Here is a 26,648-nt window from a genome sequence, read left to right as displayed (position 1 = left end):
ATTTTAAATTCTGAGAATCTATACAACATTCTGCCTTCTAAGCACATTGTATTAATATAATAGATAAACAAATATTAATAATATTTTTCAAGCATCCATATTAATGTGCATACATATTTCACCTATATACATTCCCATAGGGGTTAATAGCCTTCTTCAAGGCTGTGGAATCCCATAAAAGGTTTTTGCTCACTAACATGCAACTTGAAAGGGGAGGGGCATGATGCTCTCTTACTTGGTTCTTGAACCAATCGATCTCCACTTGTGATGTAAAGATATGAAAAATATATGAAACAAAAAAGATTGTTTACATTAGCATTGGAACGACCTTAGAAGAAATTTAGAAGAACATGGCAAATCAACTCATGTGTATTTATACCTGGTTGGAAGTGTGAGCATGACACTGCACACAAACTCAGTGTATGGCAGTAAAGTCATTCATGCATAGACACATTGACTTACCATATTTGAGTGCTTAGTCACACATGTCTGGGAATGTCACACATTCATATTCCTTGTTCACTAAGGCTATATTACAGTTGTTGTGATCCATATTACTTCGACATACAGCATATTTTCATGCAGAACACACACACACACATAGGAGAGAGGACGGCATCACATCTATTGCCAGGCCTTGGGAAGACCTTGGAAGGCATGGGGCTGGTGGACCGTAAAAGTTGGCTCTGGTAATAAAATCTTACTTAACATTTAAAAAAAACTCAGAAATTCACTGAAAACAACAAAGATTAAAGTCAGCTATGATAATAACATCATAACTTATGTAAAAAAACCCTAGTAGTTCACTTAAAAAGTGAGGCTTCAAATACCAGTGACTAACCGATAGAGCTACTCACACAACCACTCACTCTAACATAAAGTCACTGACATTTTCACACTCATGCATTAACCTTCTGATACATCCACCCACTGACCCATCCACTCACTGACTCACTCACTCGCTGATATAGTCACAAGCCATACAAGCACACACAAACCCAAATCACCTGTACAGCCACTCACGCTCCAACTCACAAATCCATGCAACCACTTACATTCACTGGATGATGTCATCTGTGATTTCACCAGAAATGTCATATGAGATGTCATCAGTGATGTCACTGACCATGCCATGAGTGATGTAATATGTGAGATCATGAGCAGGGCATTACAGGGACACAAGGTATAGTCAGCTGAAGTAACTATACCTGCTGAATTTCACTGGTTTTGTACATGTGAAATGTGAGCCTAAATATAACATCCCTGTAACCTTTGATTTTTTTCAGTGAATTTCTAGGTATTTTTAAATTCTATTTCATAACTATAATGTCCATGTAACCTTTGTTTTTTTTCGGTGAATTTCAATGTTTTTTTTTTAACGTAAAGTAATTGGATTACTATACGTTAATGCAACCACAGCTAGGGGTTGACCATAATCGCTTCATTTTTGTTTCGTTTTTACAAATGTTTGTTTTAGCTGTGGGGGGTCCTCTGGGATGTCATTTCCAGAGCTAAGGGCTCAGGGTCATTTCCATTATGTCCCCTTGCCTCATTTTTTCACTTTCACGGTGGGACTCGGCTGAAGCCGAGTTCAAAGATGGCTGCCAACAATTCCTGGCTGAAGTGTTGGCAGCTAATCAGAGCTCTGCCCAAGCTCATTTATTATTCATGAAGTTATCACAGCTACAGATATACACATTTGGATTATCCTTTTTTTCTGAAAAAAATATATATGTATAACCTCCTGAAATGGTTATTATTAAGGACCTGAAATTCAGCAAATCATTCACGTAAAATAAATCCTGAAAGAATATCAATCCTTTTGTGATCACGTATCCTAACATTATAAATTGTGATTTGAAAATCCAAGCATTAACATATGACAAATACCGAATCACAAATCACAATGTGCAAAGAAGTAAGAGGTTCACAAGTAATCACAGCCAGACATTACCATTTCTCAGTTAGCAATTTTCTAACAGTCACTAGATGAGAATTGGTATATTGTGATAGTAGTGCTGTCTGCATAAGAGGACATTATACGTAGTAAGTGAGATATGCTATCCACTTCTGTGGCCAAAGAGTAGCACCGGTGAGGAACAGAGTGCCACAGAAGTATATAGATCACATGAACTGGCATCCCAAGAGCCAGGTTTAGACCAGATAATGCAAACAAAAGCTCAGTGAGAAAGGCCCGACTATATCAGTGGAGTGTGACACACACAACGTTCATCTCTTTTGAAGTTGTCATTCACAGTGACTGAATCTACTATAAGGCAGATACAGGCAGAATCCAGGAATGCATCAATGCTGGGAATTTCACCTCAAGGAGCATTGAAAAATTAGAAAAAGGTGGTATGAGCTATGCTTTTAAACAAATGTAAAGGTGGCTAGAAGGAGAAAGGAAGCATATGGGATTGGATTGGGACATTCAACTAAGACACCACCCAGCCAGGTGGAGTAAGCAATAGAAAACATCCTGTTACCTGAGTAAACCTCTCCATTAGTATCAGTTTAACATCTAAATAAATTAGTAGGAACCTAAAGTTGACAATGTAATCTTCACAAAGAAACAGCTGCCACTATCTGGTACAATCTCTCACACTTTTTATACTTTGGTCTTTGAAGCTCAAGAAAAATATCTGTGGCCCTGACAATAAGGAGAGGAACAGAGAGAAAGTATGCGGAGAGCAAATACACACAAAAGATTTACATGGCCAAGCAGAGTGCAAGCACATCCATTGAAAGTGATGTAGACTGTTTAGACAGTGAACAGACTGACTGTGACCTGGCGATTTCCTTAAGTCTGTAGATTATCATAGATTTTCAATGACTTGGTAACAATTAAATTAGGTTGTGAGAAAGCACAGCTTTATGAGCCAAAGCAGCACTATTGGCCAGGGGAACACTATAAATTAGCTCTAAGTGTATCCTTCTTATGCAAGAGGGGTCAGAAGCAAAGTTATAAAATATAAAGGTAGTGGGAAAATAAAACCACTATACCTTTTGGTCCATTTGAAAAAAGGCCTACACATGGAATCTTGTCCATAAACGTTAGCAGTGAAGCCCTCAAGTTTTAAATACTGGCAATTCTATATTCTGTCAAGAAGAACCCATAGTGTCATAGAGTATAAATTAGATCTTGAATTATTAATTTAAGAAGAAAGATCTAAGCAACATAATAACACAAGGTCTTGTTAGAATTAAATAGAGTTTACTGAGAACACCTGAGCTTAAGTCACAGGAGATAGCTCAAAAGAAGCAACCCTCCCATTCAAGAATCGTTGTGTAAGCAGCCTTAAAAAATTTAATTCTAGAACCAATACAATGATATTTCGAAACCAATTTATTAAAAAGGAGAACAAATTGATAGAATGCCATACTACTGGTCACAATTTGATTAGTGGAACTGGGGACATGATTTTAAAGTTTTCTATGATAAGGTGTCTAGAAAACACCAACCACGATTGAGAACGAATCGGAATGCAAAGACGGTCATAACAGTCAATGTTTTTACCTAAGAGGTTGGTAGTTTTTCCAGAAGTTATACCTCTGCATCGGAAGATAGGTTGCTCTAGCTGGTGAGGGTCCAATGAAGTGAGATACTTTAAGATCAGGTCCTACTGAAGCCTTCTGTTTGGGAAAAACATTTCAAGGAAAAAATATCTGCCCTCTGTAGTTCTTGTTCCCCCCTTTTCCTGATCTCATGTTTTAATTTTTAATTTGGTAATGTTTGGATCTCAAAATCCTACAGTCAGTAAAGGCTGAATGTTGTGTCCGGGCAGAGCTCCATAAGGCTGAAGAGCATCTTTATGAAGTCCTGTTCAAGCCTTTTCCCTTGTGGCAGAAATCTCTTTACTGGATGAACCTATAAGACGTCCTTCTGCTCACTTCAAAAGTAGGCTAGTGCAGTCCACCCCAAATGGTCAGCTACTTTTTCCACATAGGTGCAACCCTTCTTCAACATTTTTTGGCACTCAGGCTAACAGGATCCTTGTCAAATAATGATCATCTCTTGGGACGAGCAGAGAGTGGGCACAACATTCTCCCTTCAGGGACATGCTGAGACTATTATCTTTTTTCTTCTGTCTATTCACCAGGTACACTTATGTTGGTCTGGGATGGTAGTGGGAAGCCAATTATACTGCAGATGACCTAATGATTGGGAACAGCCTCTATCCTAATCTCTAAACAATCCCACAGAACAGTCTACCCACTTTATTTGCTGTTCCTGTTGGCTTTCCTGTGACGTACCATAGAGTGCCCTGCACTGGGTTCTTCAAAGATTGCAGGATCTTGCCCAGTGTCTAGGTCTTCAACACTTCACTTGGCGGACTCTAATTGCAATGAGGCTGCACCTCTAACAAACCTTCTGTGACTGGTACTAAAGCAGGTCCATTTCCCCGCTGTAATCATCAAAGCTCTCAGTTTAACATCATTCCTATTGTAAGGCAATGTTTACTGCAAATACTTGAAAAACAAGGCCCAGGCAAGTCATGTGTGAGCTCTTGTCCACTCTACTCTCTTGCATTGCAACATAGGTGGCAGGTTATTACTTGTCCCAGTTTTCCTACCAGCAGACCCAGTTCAATTATATCTGGACACAAAGGTATTTCACACCTCGTCCAAGGGCTAATCATTGTCAAGAAGGAAGGACCAACCAGAAATGAAATACTGCTAAGATGCAGCACATAATGTTTTATAAAGTATCTTTACAGTCTCTATATTATCTATTAAGCTAGATTTTGTTTAAATATTAAAAATAAAATCCGAATGTGATAGCAATCCTGTAGACTAACATACAAAAATGAGACTTTTAGACTTAACTTGGAATGTTTAATGATTAAGTCTCAGTAGACAATACTGTGAACATATGTTATAGCCAGTTACAGTAAGGACAGCTGGTTCTTAATTTCATTAAAAACAAGCCTTGTGTGGCTAAAAGATTAAATTGGGGATGACATAGCTAATGTGTAAATGTAGGTGTTTCCAGCGGCAGCCACCGCACATAATAAGGGGGATGGTGGGAGGAACGATGCATGGGCACAAATAATAAGCAGTCCGGGGACACCAGTACAGGCTCCGCATGCAGTCCTGGCACTCGTCCCATGCTATTCCTAGCATAAGAGCAACATCGGGATTGTTCTAAACAGCTTGGTTTGCTGCTCAGACAGTGCACTGGTTTCTGTGCAATTTCTCCAACCTGGCTGTGCAACACAGCCAGGTTGGAGAAATCTAAGTGCACATGTCAGTTTGGCCAGCCAAAGATGGCCGGCCAAACTGACATGCACACTTCACTTATCCTCCTTACTCCACCCTCCCATAGCCAAGCCCGTCCCACCTGGCACATGCTGTCTAAGCCAGCAGCTGAAAAATCAAAGAATAACAAAATATTGTTTTATTTTTCAGCTGCTGGCTCTTAGCCAGTAGAGGGACGCTCCTCCACCATTGCAGTGGAGCCGACCCTAGCTGCTTCAGCATGTTTTCCTTTGACATGCCACAGCAGTGCTTCAGGAAACAGCCTGTTAGGCTACAATGATAGGACTGAAGTACGTTTCTTACAGCTCACAGTACGGTAAATAGGCCCTGAGTTCCACATGTGAACCCTAACATGAGGCCACTGGTGCATTTTCTATGTCTAATTACTGGGGCCTTCCTTAAAAAGTTAAATAATCCAATTGAGTAGATCCAGATTTCCCCAAGGTTTTTATGTGGTGGGTCTAAAATGGCTTTGAATATGGTCTAAAAATCATCCAGTAATACCGTTTAGATATGCACATTTTTCACAGTTTTGAATGTGGACAAAGGAATAGTAAAACAATGTGCCTATAAACCAGAGGATAACACTTTCTGAGCATGGGAATGCACTAGCTAAACATTATCAGTGTTGCTTGTGATCCATGATTACAACAGTGGACAGATAAGAACAAAATCAGAAGAAAACTGAGTAAAACAACTAACTGGCACAGAGGACTGTACGTCATTCCCTGTAAAAAAAGAAGTATAACTGAAGAAATCAGACTTGATAAGATGGGAGAGAAAGAGTTTTAAGTAAAGATGGAAGCTAGCACCCTAACTTGTTCAAGAGTTGTCTTACTTTTCAGAGTTTAACATTTCTCAGATTGTATCTGAGATGGCCAATGAATTAAGCCTTCACTGCAAGGTGTTTCTTGAAGAGCTGCATCTTGATCCCTCTCTTGCAATTGTTATGTGTGAGATATTGGGTTTTTGGTTGAATAGGTTAGCTCCCCCTTCTCGAGCAACAGCAACCACTATCCTTATAAGAGTGAAGCACAAACGTAACTAAATGAATCTGTTCTTACCCTTTGGTAGATTGGCAGAAAAGCAGTCATTAGCTTAGAGGCCCTGCAGAACATATTGATGCAGTACATAATCAGGAATAAAGTGATAACACAAGAAAATTCCCAGAAGGATTTTGAAAAAAAGAGTACAATTTGATAAATTATGTGAAACCAAACTAACAAAAATCCAATCTTTAGAACCGGAGTCATGATTTGTTAAAGTTTTCAGTGAACAATAGCACCTAAAACATCAAAGTGCCACTGTGGACAAATAGGCCCAGATTTATGGTGGCCTAGCACCATTCCAACACCACATCGGCGTATTTTTTTTTACATCAATGTGGTGATGAAAGGGCAAAAATGCCACCCCATATTTACAAAGTGGCGGAATGCAAGCATTGCGCCACATTGTAACCCCTTGCCCCACATTATGCCTGCATCAGGCATAATGTATGCAAGGGGATATTCTGGAGCTGGGGGGGCCGTAAAAACAGTGCTAATGAATCAATGAGATTCCTTTGTGACATTTTTATCAGCATTTTGTAATGCTTGCTAAGAGCAGGCGTTAAAAAGAGGCTCCCATTGTGTTCAATGGGCTTCTGGGTGCTTTGCAGGATTAGCGTCAAAACCATTGATGCTAGTCCTGCAAAGCTCCGGACTAGCGTCAAACATTATGGCACTAGTCCCCTAACTACCACCATGGTTCACCGTATTTTAAATACAGCACACACAAGATGCCATTAGGGAGGATTAAGGGGTGCAAGAAAAGTGGTGCTGCACTCTGTAGTTTTGACCTGCCTCAGCTTGCATTTGGACCTGGAAGAAATGTTGAGAAAAAATGTCTGAGAGGAAAGTGTTGAGTGGGGCCAGGGGTGTCTGAGGAGGAGGAATGTCATCTGGGAGCCACGTGGTCAAGTCACAGTGAAGGTACCTACATTTGAATGTAGTTTATTTGTTTTCAAAGTCAAACATGAACCTTGGGCGAATCGGCACTTAAGTAGGTCACAGTCGCATGTCAGTAATCAAAGCATTTTTGGCTGAAAATTTTCCAAGTACAAGTTTTGGGTTTTGGCTGTTTGGGCACATTTATAACCACTTCCAAGGGTCCAGGACTTGGTAGACACCATTTAGAGGGTAGAACACACTTTTGACAACATCCAGGTGCAGGATTCAAGTTATTGGAACTTTTTGTGTCCTCGTAGCTCAGAACAGGAGGCCAGTTAACTAGCCCATGGGGTAAGTTTGGTAGTCCTGGGTTCAAGCAGCAAGGCATTCCTAAACCAGCAGGGCAGTCTTTGGAGGGTTCAAGACAGGCTTAATGCAGTGGGGCAGTCCTCTGAAGTATAAAGCAGTCTTCAAGCAGCAGGGCATGCCTCTGAAGTACAGGGAAGGCCTTCTGTGTGTCCTCTGCAGGTCTAGTCGGAAACTGAGAAGTGGGTCTGAGGGCCCTATTTTTGTACCTGTAGCAAACATTGAAGTGGAAGTAACTTCCAGAGTTTTCCTCCCACAGAATATTCTGGAATTTCTTTTCTTCCTGTGTGGGCTCCAAGGGGCCTGGGCTGAAAAAAAGATGGGGTGAAGTTCTTTGTGAGTGTGCTGAGGCAGCTCCTGTGAAACATAAGTGGGGCAGAGAACAGCTTCACCCCTCCCTTCATTGCAGGATGGTCCATCCTGTCAAAACCAACTCCCCCTTTGTCATATTGTCTGGGGGAAATACACAAAGGCCAACTTCCACTCTACTTACAGACATGTGACCTAGGACACAGGCTATTGGTACCAAATGGTTAGGACAAGAAAGTGCCAACTTTCTAAAAGTGGCATTTTCAGATATGTGACTTAAATTACACCTTTACCATAGAAGAGGATTTTAAATCACAATTCCTTAGAGGCTAGGGGGGAGATTTAAGAGCCCCTAGCATCATTCCAATGCCACATTAGTGTAATTCTTTTTATGCTAATTTGGCTTTAGAAGGCCAAAAATGCCACCCAATATTTACAAAGTGGCTCAATGTATGCATTTGTCCACTTTGTAACTCTTTGAGCTGCATTATGCCTGCACCAGGCATAATATATGCAAAGGGGGTGTTTCCCCATTAGGGGGGGCCAAAAGAATGGTGCAAGGAAATCCAAGAGATTTCCTCGAGCCATTTTTTGGGCACTTTTAATGCCTGCTCAGAGCACACGTTAAAAGGAGGCTTCCATTGGTTACAATGGGCCTCTGGGTGCTTTGCAGGATTAGCGCCTGAATTTTAGATACTAATCCTGCATAACACGGACTATCATCAACAAGTCTGATGCAAGTCCCCTAAGTACCGCCATGGTGCACTGTATTTTGAATGTTGCGCACACATGGTTGCGTTAGGGGCCGGTAATGGGCGCAACAAGGTGCCGCTGCACTGTGTACAGCGCCATTTTTCTTAAATATGCTTGTAGGTGTGACACTTCAACCTATTCCCAAAAAAAGGAATTACTTATTGAAAGTAATAAGGTAACCCAATGTTACCATATGAGAGAGATAGGCCTCACAGTAGTGAAAACTAAATTTGAGAGTTGTTCACTACCAGGACATGTAAAATGTGCCACCTTTAACATACGCTGCACACTCTCCCATGGGCTGTCTTATCTAGCGTTGACATAAGCCCATTTTGCCAGGTCGAATTGGAAGTGTAAAACTGCACAACAGGCTGCAATGGCAGGCCTGAGACATGTTTTAAAAGTCTACTTGCACACTAGTATTATTTACTTTACAGGTCCTGTGTACATGTTGTACCACTTGAGCAAGGATTCATATATAAATTAAATGTACAAATTGGATGTGGGCCAATTTTGCCACCACTTTAGCGCTAGTTAGCAATGGTATAGTGCACACAGTCCTAAAGCCAACAAACACAAATTTCAGAAAATTATTAGGGATGAAAGCAAAAGGTTTGATGATGACCCTGCTGAGAGGGGCAGGTCCAGCATGGCAATAGAAGGAACACTCCACAATAAAAGAAGAAGCAAACCTCTGATTTTTAGGGTACTGCCAGAAAGGATTGACTCAGAATGTGTTGGCTGAGAGAGCAGAACTTGGCTGTGCCATTATGCACTATAGTGATGACATTAAAACGTAATCAATGACACATATTGGTGGTCATTACAACCCTGGCGGTCGGTGTTAAAGCAGCGGTAAGAACGCCAACAGGCCGGCGGTAAAAAATTTGGAATCACGACCGTGGCACAAACCGCGAACAAAGACAGCCACTGTAACACTCCGACCGCCACGGCAGTACAAACAAACAGTGCGGCGGTCACCGCCAACAGACAGGCGGAAGACAATGTACTGCCCACACAATTATGACAGGCCAATCCGCCACCTTTTCCGGGGCGGATTCACCGCGGATAAAAACACGGCAGAAACAGGAAATTCGAAGGGAAAACGCTCACCTCTACACTCCACGAGGAACGAGGACACCATGGACCCGGAACTCCAAATCCTACCTGCGGTAGTCTTCCTGCTCCTGTACCAGGGGCACGAACGCCGGCGGCGAAGACCACGGTGAGTACTGCACCTACGACATAGGGGAGGGGGAGGGAAAAACAGTGACACACACACGCAACACCCTCACCCTCACCCACTACAACACACACACTAATACATATCTATACATCATAGTTTCACCCCCCTAACCCCCCAGAAGAATGCAAAGACCAAAGGAAATGATTGTATCCATTGTAATCTATTAAAATACAGCACTATAAAATATATATATGCAAAGAAGGAAAACCACGGCACATCCCAGAAAGTTGTAATGTTCCAGTTTATTCCTCGTAATGTCTTTAGATGAAACAATGGCATATGGCCCAAGCTAACATCTTGGAGCCAGAATCAAATGAAGACAACAGAATTCCTTTTCAAATGGATAGCAGCCCAAATAAGCAACAGCCGACACGTGTTTCGTCTGGGTAGACTTTATCAAGGCTGTGGATATATACCAAGAAATAAAATATCAAATACGGGAAAAATTTGAGTTAAGAAAAATGTGTTCGTTATCAAACATAAAGATTTCTGAATTGAGAGAAGGGAAGCCCGATTGTTAGCCACAAAAGTGTGACACAAATGCAGAGATAACGTTGCAACTCTCAATATTCATTTGGAATGTATATCACCAAGGAGTGTCTGAAGAAAAAAGGTGATCAGAAGTGAATATGTCAGAGAGAAAGTGAAAAAGGAAAAAAGAACCAAGTAAGAGAAGTTAGGGGGAAAGAATCAAGAAAAGAAGAAAGAAAAGAAAACAACAAAAGCACCCACAGTACTATTGTGGTACAAAAATGTAAAGAAAGAACCATGTGTCAGAGTAAAAGTGTGTCCTAGATATTAAAACACCAAGAGAAAGACATGCACCGTCAGAATATATATACACTATAAACAAATATATACACCAAGAATACAAGTCCAGGTATTGCACCATTTATAGTCCGTGGACCACTGGGCCCAAAATGCATGGGCGAGGCCCACACACGATACCAGATCAAAACAGAGAGAACACTGCAGGGGCATCAGATAGAAATACAACAGGCACCTCAGGGGGAAGGGAAGGGGTGCACCTCAGCCGGATGAGTGCACGATGCCAGATCCACGAGGGGGCTCCATGCCCACTGTTCAATCCTGGGGAGTGCAAAGCCACAGTCTCTCAAGTCTCTACAGTGGGTGGGTTGCCCACTGTTCCATACTGGGGAGTGCAAAGCCACAGTCTCTCAAGTCTCTACAGTGGGTTGTTTGCCCACTGTTCAATCCTGGGGAGTGCAAAGCCACAGTCTCTCAAGTCTCTACAGTGGGTGGTTTGCCCACTGTTCCATCCTGGGAGTGCAAAGCCACTCTCTCAAGTCTCTACAGTGGGTGGGTTGCCCACTGTTCCATCCTGGGGAGTGCAAAGCCACAGTCTCTCAAGTCTCTACAGTGGGTGGCTTGCCCACTGTTCCATCCTGGGGAGTGCAAAGCCACAGTCTCTCAAGTTGATAACAGTCTCCACTGGTTCTGGAGGGGGACTGGTGCCCAGAGTGCTTCATCCTGTGAAGGACAGAGGTAGTGGATGCATGTCTCCACTGGTTCTGGAGGGGGACTGGTGCCCAGAGTGCATCATTCACCCAGTGACGGTCCCAGTTGCGTCAGTGCCCCTGCCGCTCATGGGCTAGCGGTGCTTGATTTGGCCGTGCCCTGTTCAGCGGTGCTTGATTTGGCAGTGCCCTGTTCAGCGGTGCTTGATTTGGCAGTCCCCTGTTCAGTGGTGCTTGAGTTGGCGGTGCCCTGTTCAGCGGTGCTTGCCCTGTTCAGCAGTGATTGCCCTGTTCAGCGGTGCTTGCCCTGTTCAGTTGTGCTTGATTTGGCTGTGCCCTGTTCAGCGGTGCTTGATTTGGCTGTGCCCTGTTCAGCGGTGCTTGAGTTGGCGGTGCCCTGTTCAGCGGTGCTTGAGTTGGCAGTGCTCTGTTCAGCGGTGCTTGATTTGGCGGTGCCCTGTTCAGCGGTGCTTGAGTTGGCAGTGCCCTGTTCAGCGGTGCTTGCCCTGTTCAGTGGTGATTGCCCTGTTCAGCTGTGCTTGCCCTGTTGAGCGGTGCTTTCCCTGTTCAGCGGTGCTTGAGTTGGCGGTGCCCTGTTCAGCGGTGCTTGCCCTGTTCAGCGGTGCTTGCCCTGTTCAGCGGTGCTTGAGTTGGCGGTGCCCTGTTCAGCGGTGATTGCCCTGTTCAGCGGTGCTTGCCCTGTTCAGCGGTGCTTGAGTTGGCGGTGCCCTGTTCAGCGGTGCTTGAATTGGCGGTCCTTCATGGCCCAGTGGTGCTTGTGCTGGCGGTCCTTCATGGCCCAGCGGGGTTTGTGCTGGCGGTCCTTCATGGCCCAGCGGGGCTTGTGCTGGCGGTCCTTCATGGCCCAACTGGGCTGGGGCTGCTGATCCTTCTTGGCCCAACTGGGCTGGGGCTGGCGGTGTCCTCCTGGGCAGCTGGGCTGGGGCTGGCGGGGCCCTCCTGTGCAGCTGGGCTGGGGCTGACGGGGCCCTCCTGGGCACCTGGGCTGGGGCTGGTGGTGGCCTCCTGGGCTGCTGGGCTGGGGCTGGCGGGGCCCTCCTGGGCAGCTTGGATGGGGCTGGCGGGGCCCTCCTGGGCAGCTGGGATGGGGCTGGTGGGGCCCTCCTGGGCAGCTAGGCTGGGGCTGGCGGTGGCCATCTGGGCAGCTGGGCTGGGGCTGGCGGTGGCCTCCTGGGCAGCTGGGATGGGGCTGGCGGGCCGTCCTGGGCAACGGGGATGATGGCGGTCTTCTCTGCCGTGCTGCTCTTCCCAGACTTGCCGGGTTTCTTGTTGCCCTTCCCCACCTTGGGAGGTGTCACAGCTGAGTCCACACTCCCTCCGGGACCCCTGGGAGCGGCTTTGTTGGCTGGAGTCTTCCCCTTCTCCCGCCGGGCACTGGCAAACTTCTGATGCTTCGCAGGTGGGGGACTGTCTGTGCTGTGGCTCCGTGCCACACTGGCAATCTTGGTGGCCGGAGTACTCCACATACCTGTTACTACAGGCACCACCGGTCCCGGAGATGTTGTGGCTGAGGTGCTAGTTCGGGACCTATGAGATGGACGGGGTGGGGAAGGTGTGGGAAAAAAGTGAAGGCTGGACAGGAAAAGTTTTTTGGACACACTGGGACGGGTAGCTGGAGGGGGTTTGGGAGTGGAGGAAGAGGTGGTGGTAGTAGGAGGTGTACGTTTGGTGACTTTGGGTGCAAGTGCATGCGCTGGAGGCTGTCGTGAGGTGGATGGCTGTTGGGTGGGTCTGTGGCTGCATTTGTGTATCTTGGGAGGGGGCATCGCAGACACACTGGGAGAGGACACAGGGGATGTGTGAATGGTGGTGGGGGTGGTGACTGCACGTGAGCGGAGCGTGCTGGTGAGTGTGCTGGTGAGAGACGTAGTGGCTGAAGAGGTAGTGCATGCAGGTGTGTGTGTAGATGCGACTGGGAGGGAGGAAGGAGACGACGAGGAGGGGGACACAGTGGAGGCAGTGGATGTTGGTGTGTCTGCATGTGTGTGATGCATGCGTGAGTGCCTGTGGGATGTGTGGTGCTTATGTTTGCCTGAGCTTCCCTTGTGTGGTGAGGTGTGTGCAGGCTGGTCTGATGGTGTGCTTGGGATAGGCAGAGGTACAGGGGATTGGGACTGGGTGGAGGAAGTTGGAGGGGGGAGGCTAGACACAGGGACAATGGCTGCCATCAGTGCTGAGGCCACAGTTTGAAAGGCTCAGTGAAGGGCCGCCTGACCAGAATGAATGCCCTCCAGGAATGCATTAGTTTGTTGCAACTGCCTTTCTATACCCTGGATGGCATTCAAAATGGTAGACTGCCCAACAGTGAGTAACCTGAGGAGGTCAATGGACTCCTCACTGAGGGCAGCAGGGGTGACTGGGGCAGGGGCTGAGGTGCCTGGGGCGAAGGTGATGCCCACCCTCCTGGGTGAGCGGACACGGGGCAAAGGCTGAGGGGCTGCTGGGAGGGCGGTGCTGGCAGGGGGGGTGGTGGCTGTACCTGTAGATGCGGGGGGCACAGATGTTGCCGCCACCACAAGGGAGTTCCCATCAGAGGACGAGTCCGTGTCGCTGGTGTCAGCTCCTGTCCGCGCTGTGGAGCTCCCCTCGCCCTCCATCCCACTGGTGAATTCAGAGTCCGTAGTGTGGCCCTCCATGGCCATGTGGGATGCAGCTCCCTCGTGCTCCGGTGCCACTGCTCCTCCTCCTGATGATGCTAATGCACACAAGAACAGGGAAACCACAAAAAGGGGAGGGGGAAACAGAATAAAGACATGTTGAGTGCATGGATTACCGCTACCGTTGGCGGACAAGACAGACACAGAAGCCCCCTGCACTACGCCGTTCAATTCCTGGGTATATGGCCTACAAGGCTATGGACGACATCTGCACACATAGATGACACAGGGGCATGAATAGCTGTACTTGGCACTCTACAGAGGTGGGGTGGGTGGCCACAGGGCCATGCCTTACGGAGGGGCCTAGCCTACGGAACTCTCCCTGGCCTAGGGAAACCCACAGCCCTCCTCCCCCACACAGACAACTCCACTGCACGCAAAGTCAGCTGAATGAGAGTGTACTCACCCCCTTGTGTCTGCTGTGATGCCCTCAAGCGCCTATCCAACTCCGGGTAGGCCACCGCCAGGATCCTGAACAACAGGGGGCTCATGGTTCGATGGGCACCCCTCCCACATTGGGAGTTCATCCCCAGCTGATCCTCCGCCGTCTTCTTGCTCCAGCGGCGAATGTCCTCCAATCTTTTCGGGCAGTATGTGCTCCGTCTGTTCTAGACCCCCAGGGTTCGGACGTCCTTGGCAATGGCACGCCAAATATCTTTCTTCTGGTGGGCGCTGACCTACATGAAATGTACAGGGGAAGAAGAGAAGTCATTACCAACTGCACCGTCAAAGTGAGTTGCCCCCATCCCTACCCTTCCCATGTGGCACATGCACCCACCGTCTTTCATGCACACAGAACTCTGCCCCCTTCCTTCTTACATCCAGCCCTCTCCACACAGGCATAGCCCATACGACATGCTCCCTGTGTACTTACCTGTTTGTCTGGAGGACCGTAGAGTAGCGTGTACTGGGGGAGGACCCCATCAACGAGCTTCTCCAACTCCTCCGATGTGAAGGCAGGGGACCTTTCCCCAGACGCACAAGCCATTTTCTCTTTCAGACTGAGGTCACAGCATCACTTGCAGTGTAGGTCCTCTCCTGTCGAAGATCAGGTATCGAGTGATTCAACAGATAGAAAATGGCGGTCACGTCCGCGGCGGTGCTTACCATCTCCGCCGGCGTACATCCTCATTGGCTCCTGGAACCCATAGGGCCCAATGTTAACCAATGCAGCATTGCGCCGCGGTCTTCGACCGCCTACCGCGACGGTGTACAACGCCAGCGCAATTACCTCACATCCCATTGTCCCACTTTACAGGTCAGGCAGCCACCATTTCACGGGCCCACATGGCCTAATTACCAACTGCGTCACACATACCTAGGCCTACTCTCAACACACAAACAGGCCAGATTTTGTGTATGAATGGTGTTCTATGTAGACTGTGGGTACATACCGCTGAGTTGTTTGACTCTGTGCTCACTGTTGTCCTTCATAGGCACCGTCCGCTGGGACATGTGGAAAGATGGCGGAATCCTCCGGTGTACCGACCGCTGGTGGACCTGTCGACAATGGAGGAGCGACATTTGATAATCACCTATAGGTTTGACCGTGCCACAATCCAGGAACTGTGTACCCAGTTGGAGCCAGCCCTGATGTCAGCAATCCGCCATCCCACAGGAATCCCCCCTCAAGTGCAGGTGCTGTCAGTGCTCCATTTCCTTTCAAGTGGGTCATTTCAAACAACTGTTGTCATGGCATCAGGGATATCCCAGCCTATGTTTTCCAACGTATTGTCCAGAGTGTTGTCTGCCCTCCTGAAACACATGCGGAGCTACATCATTTTCCCTCGGGTGGAGGATTTGCCTACAGTGAAAAGTGACTTCTATGGCCTTGGACATATCCCCAACATCATAGGTGTCATTGATGGGGCCCATGTGGCTTTGCCCCCCGCCACCACAGGAGTGATCAGGTGTACAGAAACCAGAAGAGTTATCATTCAATGAATGTACAGATGGTATGTTTGGCAGACCAGTACATCTCCCATGTGAATGCCATGTTCCCTGGCTCAGTGCATGACGCCTACATCCTGTGGAATAGCAGCATCCCTTATGTGATGGGTCAACTCCAGAGGCAATGTGTGTGGCTATTAGGTGAGCCCCTGGAAGCAAGACAGTGGGAATGGTTGTCTGGGGTTATCCCTACAGGTTAGTGTGTGTCTAACAGTTGTCCCTCAACATTTGCAGGTGACTCTGGTTACCCCAACCTGTCATGACTACTGACCCCAGTGAGGAATCCCAGGACCAGGGCAGAGGAACGCTACAATGAGGCCCATTGGCGGAGTAGGAGGGTGATCGAGCGGACCTTCGGCCTCCTGAAGGCCAGGTTCAAGTGCCTCCACATGACAGGTGGCTCCCTACCCTACTCACCAAAGAAGGTGTGCCAGATCATCATGGCCTGCTGTATGCTTCACAACTTGGTTTTCCGACGACAGGTGCCTTTTCTGCAAGAGGATGGTCCAGATGGCGGGGTTGTTGCAGCTGTGGAGCCTGTGGACAGTGATGAGGATGAAGCAGAGGAAGAAGACATGCAGAACAGGGACTCAGTGATCCAGCAATATTTCCAGTGAAACACAGGTGAGAATACATTCCTGCCTACTACATGTACTTTTACACCACTGCCTCTCTACTGTCTGTCGTTTTCACCCAGTGTATGGTCACTGAGTTGTCACTTTCCCTTACGGTTTCACAGATGTGGGTCCCAACGTGTGTCATCTGCTTAGATTCCTCATTGACTAGAGCTGTGTGGCATAGGTATATTGACATTACTATTTCAAGAACATTTTGTCACTGTAATTGCAAATACACTATTTCGAAATCACAGAAGACTCCAGATCGTTTTGTGCTTTAGGTGTGTTTATTTAAATGCAAAATATTGGAGGGGGAAGTTAATTGGTGAGGGGTGATGGCGGAGGAGTGTCCATGGCAGAGTCCATTCTATTAGTCTCACAGGTGCATTGCCCATATGGGCATAGGAAGTGGAACTGGGGCAGTTTAATTATGGACAGGGTGACAAAGTGGGACAGTGGGATGACAATCAGGGTGGTCTCATTTCTTGGCGGGGGTCTTGGCATCGTGCTCTGTCTTGTTCCTGGATCTCAGGGACCGGTTGCGGGGTGGTTCTCCGTCTGCAGGGGGTGGGGTGCTGGTGTGGTGGTCCTGTGGCGGGGCGTCCTGTCCACTAGCACCGGCGGAGGTGGTGGGCAGTTCATCGTCCATGCTAGTGTCAGGGGCCCCTTGGAGTGCCACAGTGTCCCTCCTGGTGTTAAGTACTTCCTTCAGCACCCCTACGATGATGCCCAAGGTGGAGCTGATGGTTCTGAGTTCCTCCCTGAAGCCCATATACTGTTCCTCCTGCATGCGCTGGGTCTCCTGAAACTTGGCCAGTACCGTTGCCATAGTCTCCTGGGAGTGGTGGTATGCTCCCATGATGGAGGAGAGGGCCTCGTGGAGAGTGGGTTCCCTTGGCCTGTCCACCCTCTGTCGCCCAGCAGCCCTCCCAGTTCCCCTGTGTTCCTGAGCCTCCGTCCCCTGGACCGTGTGCCCACTGCCACTGCCCCCAGGTCCCTGTTGTTGTTGGGGTGGTGGGTTATCCTGGTTTCCCTGTAGTGGTGGACATACAGCTGATTGACGTATCCTGGGGACAGAGGTATGGGCCCGCTGGGTGGGTGCTGTGCTGGTGTTTCCAGAGGGGGAAAGTCTGTGGTGGCCTGTGACTGGGTGAGGGGAACCGACTGTCCTGAGGTCCCCGATGGTCCGGGCTGGTGATCTAGATCCAGTTGAACAGAGGTGCTGTCATCTCTGTGGGCCTCTTCTGTGGGTGGAGTGGGCATGTCTGGACCCTCCTGTCTGGTGACGTTGGGTAGGGGTCCTGCAGGGGTGGAAAGGCATGACTATTGCATCTGTGTGTGGCATGGTGTGCAATGGGTGGGTGACAGTGTACCCCAGTGCTGGCATTCCTGTGTGGGAGCTTGGGGGGTGTATGGGTATGTGCAGTGGGCATGTTTTAGTGATGGGTGTCCATGCTTTGTTGTTGTATGCAAGGCTTGGTGTTGGGATGTGTGGTTTGTGATATTGTTACACTTGTGAGGAGTTGGAATGATAGGGGTGAGGGCGAGGGTATGTGATAGCATACAGGTAGGGTGGGGGATGTAATAGTTAAGATTTGACTTACCAGAGTCTATTCCTCCACCAACTCCTGCGAGGCCCTCAGGATGCAGAATCGGGGGTCGGCCGCCAGTCCGCTGAACCGCCTGGTGGTGTCTTGAGACCACGGAACGCACCTTCCCCCGTAGGTCGTTCCACCTTTTCCTGGTGTCCTCCTGATTTCTTGGGTGCTGTCCCGCTGCGTTGACCCTGTCCACTATTCTTCGCCATAGCTCCATCTTCCTTGCAATTGAGGTGTGCTGCACCTGTGCTCCAAATAGCTGTGGCTCTACCCGGATGATTTCCTCCACCATGACCCTGAGCTCCTCCTCCGAGAACCTGGGGTGTCTTTGCGGTGCCCTGGGGTGGTGTAGGTGATGTGTGGGGTGGATTGTCTGGTGATAAGTGTGGTGATATGTAGTGGTGTGTTGTGTGAGGTGCGTGGAAGTTGTGTGGGTGATGGTGTTATGTGCCTGTGGATGCTGTTGTACTGGTGGTGCCTCTCTCTGTGCTTCGTTCTCAATTTTTGTCGTAGGGGTTTGTGGGTGATGTGGGTGTGTGTTTTATAATGTATTGGGTGTGTGGGAGTGGTGTGTGTATGTGTATCAGGTGTGTGTATTTGGAATTGTCCAATGTGGCTGGGTTTTGTAAGAGTGTGTATATTTTGAGCACGGCGCTGTATACCGCCAATGGAATACCACGGTTGAAAGACCGCCGCGTGGATTCGTGTGTCGTGATAGTGTGGGCGTATTTCTGTTGGCGTGACGGTGGAGGTTTTGTTTTTGCCAGTTTATCACTGACCTTTGGTGTGGCGGACTTGTGTGGGTGTCTGAATTTTGGCGGATTCCGAGATGTGGGTCATAATAGCTGTGGCGGAATTCCGCGGCCGCGACGGTGTGTTGGCGGTCTTCTGCACGGCCGTAAGCGGCTTTTACCGCCAATGTTGTAATGACCGCCATAATGTGTATCCTATTATATTCATGTTAATGTGGTACATTGAAAATCATATTACTCAAGGTGCACTTACAAGTAGAAATGTAGAAATGTTATATGCATGTTTCTGTAATGACATTTATTGAATAAAACATAAGCACATGTATGCATTCAAATTCAGTGTATTGGGGTTTATGACATTATAGTTAACTATTATATCATTACAGTTATTCCTCATTTATAGTACTGGTGAAGAGAAATGCACATACAGCCATGTATTCCAATGTGCATTGTATTTTGTGTTATTGTGACCTGAGTTTAGGCCTGAAAAGCTTTTCTATGCTTAACCATTAACATGGAGTTGTGCTTGTGTTGCATTGTATTTATTTTCAGGTGGGCATCTGCACAAGTCTACCGTTAATGAAAGGCCTGGTGTGAGTTGAGATAAAGAGGTTTGGGAGGGCATGTTGGCAAGGAGAGGAGCGCTCAGTATGAGAGAGAAGAACGCCCCTCCAAGCTCCTGGATTCAGAGGGTACCCAAGGTCATCCTGATGTTTGGTCCGTGGGATGAAAGTTTGATGGGAGTTGCAAATTCTGAACTGTGCACGGAAGATGGAAAACTACTAATGATAATGTCGTTGACTCTTGAAGGTTCTGCAAGATCTAAAGTGGTGTTCAGGTAGCTAGGTTAGACAGGCCCTTTTTACCCTTTGGCTAGAACAGATCCCTAGAGACTGAGAGGGGTACAGATCTCTGTACTTAATCTTGGCTGAAGTCACTTCTTGCTACATACAACCCTCTTGCAGAGCTTCTTCTAAGGTTTCTGGTATGCTGAGCTTATTTAGAATAATTAGACTTAACTAGGTTCAAATGATTGGACAGGAAGATTGATATTTAGATTCTGAACACCAAGTGTTGTTTCTTATATTTTGTATCACTTTGACAGAAATATTGGTATTCCTTATGCTCGTAGGATTTAATCTGATTCAATGCATTAATTCACTTTTGGTGATTATGTTCTTATATTGTATGTTTCTGAGACTCATTTACATAAGGCTGGCTTTAAATTATTAATTAGCCTAATTTTGGAAGAAGGGGACCAAGAAGCACTGAAGAGTCCAGGGAGAACAGCAGCCCCTGCTAACCCAGATGAAGGTGCAAAGAAAAACCACTGGTAAGAAGACAAAGTCAGTATTGCACCAAAGGAGACAGATGCGGGATCCTGGTTGGTGCAGAAGATGTCCGATGCTGGATGGATGAATGCAGTCTGCTTTGTGTCACTGGATTCTGCCAACAAGCCTTGGCACACACAAATCTTATGGTTAGCGGAAAATGGCGCTGCCCGGGACCAGGAGGGACCTGGTGGCTTCTACCCAGGAGGGGGAGGCAGAGGGGGCTCTCAGCAACTCAGAGAGCCCTCAGAAGACCAGATAGCAAGCACAGGAGTCCCACAGCATGAGTACAAAAAAGGTGCAAATGGAGACCCACACAGCACAACAAAAGGATTCCAACACCACCGGAGAATGACTCAGAAAGTTGTGCATTGCAGGATGGAGTGCTAGGGCCTCAGTTGTGTTGTGCATGAAGAACTTCTTGGAAGGTTGCACACATGCCTCGGCAACTGCAATTCATGCATGGGGTTACTGACTTTTGTGGGGAGGCAAGCTCTTACCTCCACCAAATGTTGGACAGCTGGACGTTGAGACAGCTAGAGTCACTTTAGTCCACCACCCTTGTTGCTGGATCCACGCCATTCGTCTGGAGAGGTGAACCAAGCCACTGGTCGTTGCTGCAGAGATGTGCCTCCTGAAGCAGGGAAGTGACTCTGTCACTCCACTGGAAATTCCTTTGGTTCTTCTGGCGCAGGCTGAAGACAGGCAGTCCTCGGAGGATGCACGACCTAGAAACTGCTGGCAGAAGCTGAAGTTACAATGTTGCAGAAGTCATCTTTGCTTCTTCGTTTCAGTTTTGTAGAGATCCTGGAACAGTCAGCGGTTGATCCATCGATCGAAGATGAAGAAAAGGATGCAGAGGATTCCTGCTGGAGTCTTGCAAACCGATTCTCAAGAAACACCCAGAGGAGAGAACCTAAATAGCCCTGAGAGGGGGATTGGTCACATAATCAGGTAAGCACCTATCAGGAGGCGCCTCTGATGTCACCTGCTGGCCCTGGCCACTCAGATGCTCACAGAGTGCCCCACGACCTAGGAAATAGGAAGAGCTGGAGATCAATATTGAAATGAATGTTGTTGAGTCTGGTAAATAGGTAGAAAGAACTTGAGATGCGTCAAATGGTCAGACAGAAAGATTGATATTTAGATTCTGAACACCAAGTGTTGTTTCTTATATTTTGTATCACTTTGACTGAAATATTGGTATTCCTTATGCTTGTAGGTTTTAATCTGATTCAATGCATTAATTCACTTTTGGTGATTATGGGGCTCATTCTGAGCCCGGCGGGAGCCGCCCGCCTGGAGGGAGCCGCCAAATTACCGCGGCGGCCATTCAGACATTTCCTCTGGGCCGGCGGGCGCTCTCCAAAAGAGCGCCCGCCGGCCCAGAGGAAATGCCCCTGCAACGAGGACGCCGGCTCAGAATTGAGCCGGCGTAGTTGCAGGGGTGCGACGGGTGCAGTTTGCACCCGTCGCGTATTTCAGTGTCTGCATTGCAGACACTGAAATACACAGTGGGGCCCTCTTACGGGAACCCCTGCAGTGCCCATGCCATTGGCATGGGCACTGCAGGGGCCCCCAGGGGCCCCGCGGCACCCCCTACCGCCATCCTGTTCCTGGCGGGAGACCCGCCAGGAACAGGATGGCGGTAGGGGGTGTCAGAATCCCCATGGCTGCGGAGCGCGCTCCGCAGCCATGGAGGATTCCCCCGAGCAGCGGGAAGTCGGCGGGAGACCGCCGACTTCCCGCTTCTGACTGCGGCTGAACCGCTGCGGTCAGAATGCTCGTGGGAGCACCGCCAGCCTTTTGGCGGTGCTCCCGTGGTCGGTGGCCCTGGCGGCCACCGACCGCCAGGGTCAGAATGACCCCCTATGTTCTTATATTGTATGTTTCTGAGACTCATTTACATAAGGCTGGCTTTAAATTATTAATTAGCCTTTGAATTTGAACTTTTAACTCTGAGATTTAGGCCCTCATTATGACCCTGGCAGACGGAGGAAAAGTGGCGGTAAAACAGCCAACAGGCCGACGGTAAAAATGGAATTATGACCATGGCGGTTACCACCATGCTCATCTGCCACTTTCCCACTCCGACAGCCAGGGCGGTGACGACCGCTGGGCTGGAGACTTCGGTCTCCAGCCCGGCGGCCATCACCAGACCGCCGGCGGTATCACGACCCTGCATACCATCATAGATTATGGGTGGTTTGGAACCGCCAGAAGACCGTACCGCGGTCAAAGGACCGCGGCGGTCATTCTGAGTTTCCCGCTGGGCTGGCGGGCGACCGCCAGAAGGTCGCCCGCCCGCCCAGCGGGAAACCCCCTTCCACGGGGATACCGGCTCCGAATGGAGCCGGCGGAGTGGAAAGGGTGCGACGGGTGCAGTTGCACCCGTCGCGATTTTCAGTGTCTGCTATGCAGACACTGAAAATCTTTGTGGGGCCCTGTTAGGGGGCCCCTGCAGTGCCCATGCCATTGGCATGGGCACTGCAGGGGCCCCCAGGGGCCCCACGACACCCGTTCCCGCCAGCCAGGTTCTGGCGGTCACAACCGCCAGAACCAGGCTGGCGGGAAGGAGGTCAGAATCCCCATGGCGGCGCTGCCTGCAGCGCCGCCATGGAGGATTCTTCAGGCCAGGGGAAAACCGGCGGGAAACCGCCGGTTTCCCTTTTCTGACCGCGGCTTTACCGCCGCGGTCAGAATTGGCCTGGATGCACCGCCAGCCTGTTGGCGGTGCATCCGCGGTCCCCGGCCCTGGCGGTCTGTGACCGCCAGGGTCGGAATGACCCCCTTTGTCTAGTCTATGAGGAATCTAAGCAGATGACACACGTTGGGACCCACACCTGTGAAACCGTAAGGGAAAGTTGCAACTCAGTGACCATACACTAGGTGAAATCGACAGATAGGACAGAGGTAGAAGTGTAAAAGTACATGTAGTAGGCAGGAATGTATTCTCACCTGTGTTTCACTGGAAATATTGCTGGATGACTGAGTCCCTGTTGACCATGTCTTCTTCCTTTGCTTCCTCCTCCTCACTGTCCACAGGCTCCACAGCTGCCACAACACTGCCATCTGGACCATCCTCCTGCAGAAAAGGCACCTGTCGTCGCAAAGCCAAGTTACGAAGCATACAGCAGGCCACGATGATCTGGCACACCTTCTTTGGTGAGTAGAATAGGGATCCACCTGTCATATGGAGGCACCGGAACCTGGCCTTCAGGAGGCCGAAGGTTCGATCACCCTCCTAGTCCGCCCATGGGCCTCATTGTAGCATTCCTCTGCCCTTGTCCTGGGATTCCTCACTGGGGTCAGTAGCCATGACAGGTTGGGGTAACCAGAATCACCTAATAGCCACACACGGTGCCTCTGGAGTTGACCCATCACATAAGGGATGCTGCTATTCCGCATTATGTAGGCGTCATGCACAGAGCCAGGGAACATGGCATTCACATGGGAGATGTACTGGTCGGCAAAACATACCATCTGTACATTCATGGAATGATAACTCTTCTGGTTCCTGTACACCTGTTCACTCCTGTGGGGTGGGGACCAAAGCCACATGGGTCCCATCAATGGCATCTATGATGTTGGGGATATGTCCAAGGGCATAGAAGTCACCTTTCACTGTAGGCAAGTCCTCCACCTGAGGGAAAACGATGTAGCTCCGCATGTGTTTCAGCAGGGCAGACAACGGTGGGTGCATGTGCCACATGGCAAGGGTAGGGATGGGGCCACTCACTTTGATGGCGCAGTTGGTAATGACTTCTCTTCTACCCCTGTACATTTCATGTAGGTCAGTGCCCACCAGAAAAAGAATATTTGGCGTGCCACCGCCAAGGACATCCAGACCCTGGTGGTCCACCACAGATGGAGCACCCACTGCCGGAAAAGATGGGAGGACATTCGCCGCTGGAGCAAGAAGACGGCGGAGGCTCAGCTGGGGATGGCCTCCCAACGTGGGAGGGGTGCCCGTCGAACCATGACCCCCCCTGATGTTCCGGATCCTGGCGGTGGCCTACCCGGAGTTGAATGGGCGCTTGAGGGCATCACAGCAGACACGAGGGGGTGAGTACACTCTCATTCAGCTTACTGGAGGTGTCTGGGTGGGGGAGGAGGGCTGTGGGTTTTCCTAGGCCAGAGTTCCATAGGCTAGGCCCCATCGTAAGGCATGGCCCTGTGGCCCCCCACCCCACCTCTTTAGAGTGCCAAGTACAGCTATTCATGCACCTGTGTCATCTATGTGTGCAGATGTCGTCCATAGCCTTGTAGGCCATTTCCCAGGAATTGCACTGAAGACCCCAAGAGCGCGCGTAGTGCAGGGGGCTGCTGTGTCTGTCTTGTCCGCCCAAGGTAGCGGTAAGCCATGCACTCAACATGTCTTTCTTCTGTTTCACCCCCATCCTTTTTGTGGTCTCCCTGTTCTTGTGCATTAGCATCATTAGGTAGAGGAGCAGTGGCACAGCAGCACGAGGGAGCTGCATCCCACATGGCCATGGAGGGCCACACTACGGACTCTGAATACACCAGTGGGACGGAGGGTGAGGGGAGCACCACGGCGGGGACAGGAGCTGCAACCAGCGACACAGACTTGTCCTCCGATGAGAGCTCCCTTGTGGTGGCTGCAACATCTGTGCCCCCCACTACTATAGGTACAGCCGCCACCCCCCCTACCAGCACCGCCCTCCCAGCAGCTCCTCAGCCGTCGCCCCGTGCCCGCTCACCTAGGAGGGTGAGCATCACCTTCGCCCCAGGCACCTCAGCCCCTGCCCCTGTCACCTCTGCTGCCCTCAGTGAGGAGGCCATTGACCTCCTCAGGTCCCTCACTGTTGGGCAGTCTACCATTTTGAATGCCATCCAGGGTGTAGAAAGGGAATTGCAACAAACCAATGCATTCCTGGAGGGCATTCATTCTGATCAGGCGGCCCTTCATCAAACCTTTCAAACTGTGGCCTCAGCACTGATGGCAGCCATTGTCCCTGTGTCTATCCTCCCCCTCCAACTTCCTCCACCCAGACCCAATCCCCTCTACCTCAGCCTATCCCAAGCACACCATCAGACCAGCCTGCACACAACTCACCACACAAGGGAAGCTCAAGCAAACATAAGCACCACACATCCCACAGGCACTCACTCAAGCATCACTCACATACAGACACACCAACATCCACTGCCTCCACTGTGTCCCCCCCTCCTCGTCTCCCTCCTCCCTCTCAGTCTCGTCTCCACTTACACCTGCATGCACTACCACTACAGCCACTACGTCCCGCACCAGCACACCCACCACCAGACCCCACTCATGTGCACTCACCACCCCACTACCATTCACACGTCCCCTGTGTCCTCTCTCAGTGTGTCTGTGGCGCCCCCTCCCAAGATACACAAACGCAGGCACACACCCACACAACATACATCCACCTCACAACAGCCTCCAGCGCATGCGCCTGCACCCAAAGGCACAAAACTTACACCTCCTACAACCACCACCTCTTCCTCCACTCCCAAAACCCCTCCAGCTATCCATCCCAGTGTCTCCAAACAACTTTTCCTGTCATCCCTTAACCTATTTTCCACCACCCCCGTCCAACTCATAGGTCCCGAACTAGCACCTCAGCCACAAATTCTCCAGGACCAGTGGTGCCTGTTGTCACGTATGTGGAGTGCACCGGCCACCAGGCCAGCCAGTGTGGCACGAAGCCACAGTACAGCCAGTCCCCCCCCCCCCCAGGAGCACCAGAGGTTGGCCAGTGCCCAGCGGGAGAGGGGGAAGACTCCAACCAGCCAAGCCGCTCACAGGGGTCCCGGGGGGAGTGTGGACTCAGCTGTGACTCCTCCCAAGGTGGGGAAGGGGCAGAAGAAACCCGGAAAGTCTGGGAGGAGCAGCAACGCGGAGAAGACCGCCATCATCACCGCTGGCCAGGAGGCCACCGCCAGCCCCATCATCGCTGCCCAGGAGGCCACCGCCAGCCCCATCGTCGCTGCCCAGGAGGACCCCGCCAGCCACAGCCCAGCTGCCCAGGAGGACCCCGCCAGCCACAGCCCAGCTGCCCAGGAGGACCCCGCCAGCCACAGCCCAGCTGACCAATGAAGGACCGCCAAGTCAAGCACCGCTGAACAGGGCAAGGACCGCCAAGTCAAGCATCGCTGAACAGGGCAAGCACCGCTTCACAGGGCAAGCACCGCTGAACAGGGCAAGGACCGCTGAACAGGGCAAGGACCGCCAAGTCAAGCACCGCTGAACAGGGCAAGGACCGCCAAGTCAAGCACCGCAAGCCCATGAGCGGCAGGGGCACTGACGCAACAGGGACCATCACGGGGTGAGTGATGCACTCTGGGCACCAGTCACCCTCCAGAACCAGTGGAGACATGCATCCACTCCGTCTGTC

Source organism: Pleurodeles waltl, chromosome 3_1, assembly GCF_031143425.1.
Source record: "Pleurodeles waltl isolate 20211129_DDA chromosome 3_1, aPleWal1.hap1.20221129, whole genome shotgun sequence".
Classification (NCBI taxonomy): domain Eukaryota; kingdom Metazoa; phylum Chordata; class Amphibia; order Caudata; family Salamandridae; genus Pleurodeles; species Pleurodeles waltl.
Note: the sequence above shows the minus strand (reverse complement) of the source record.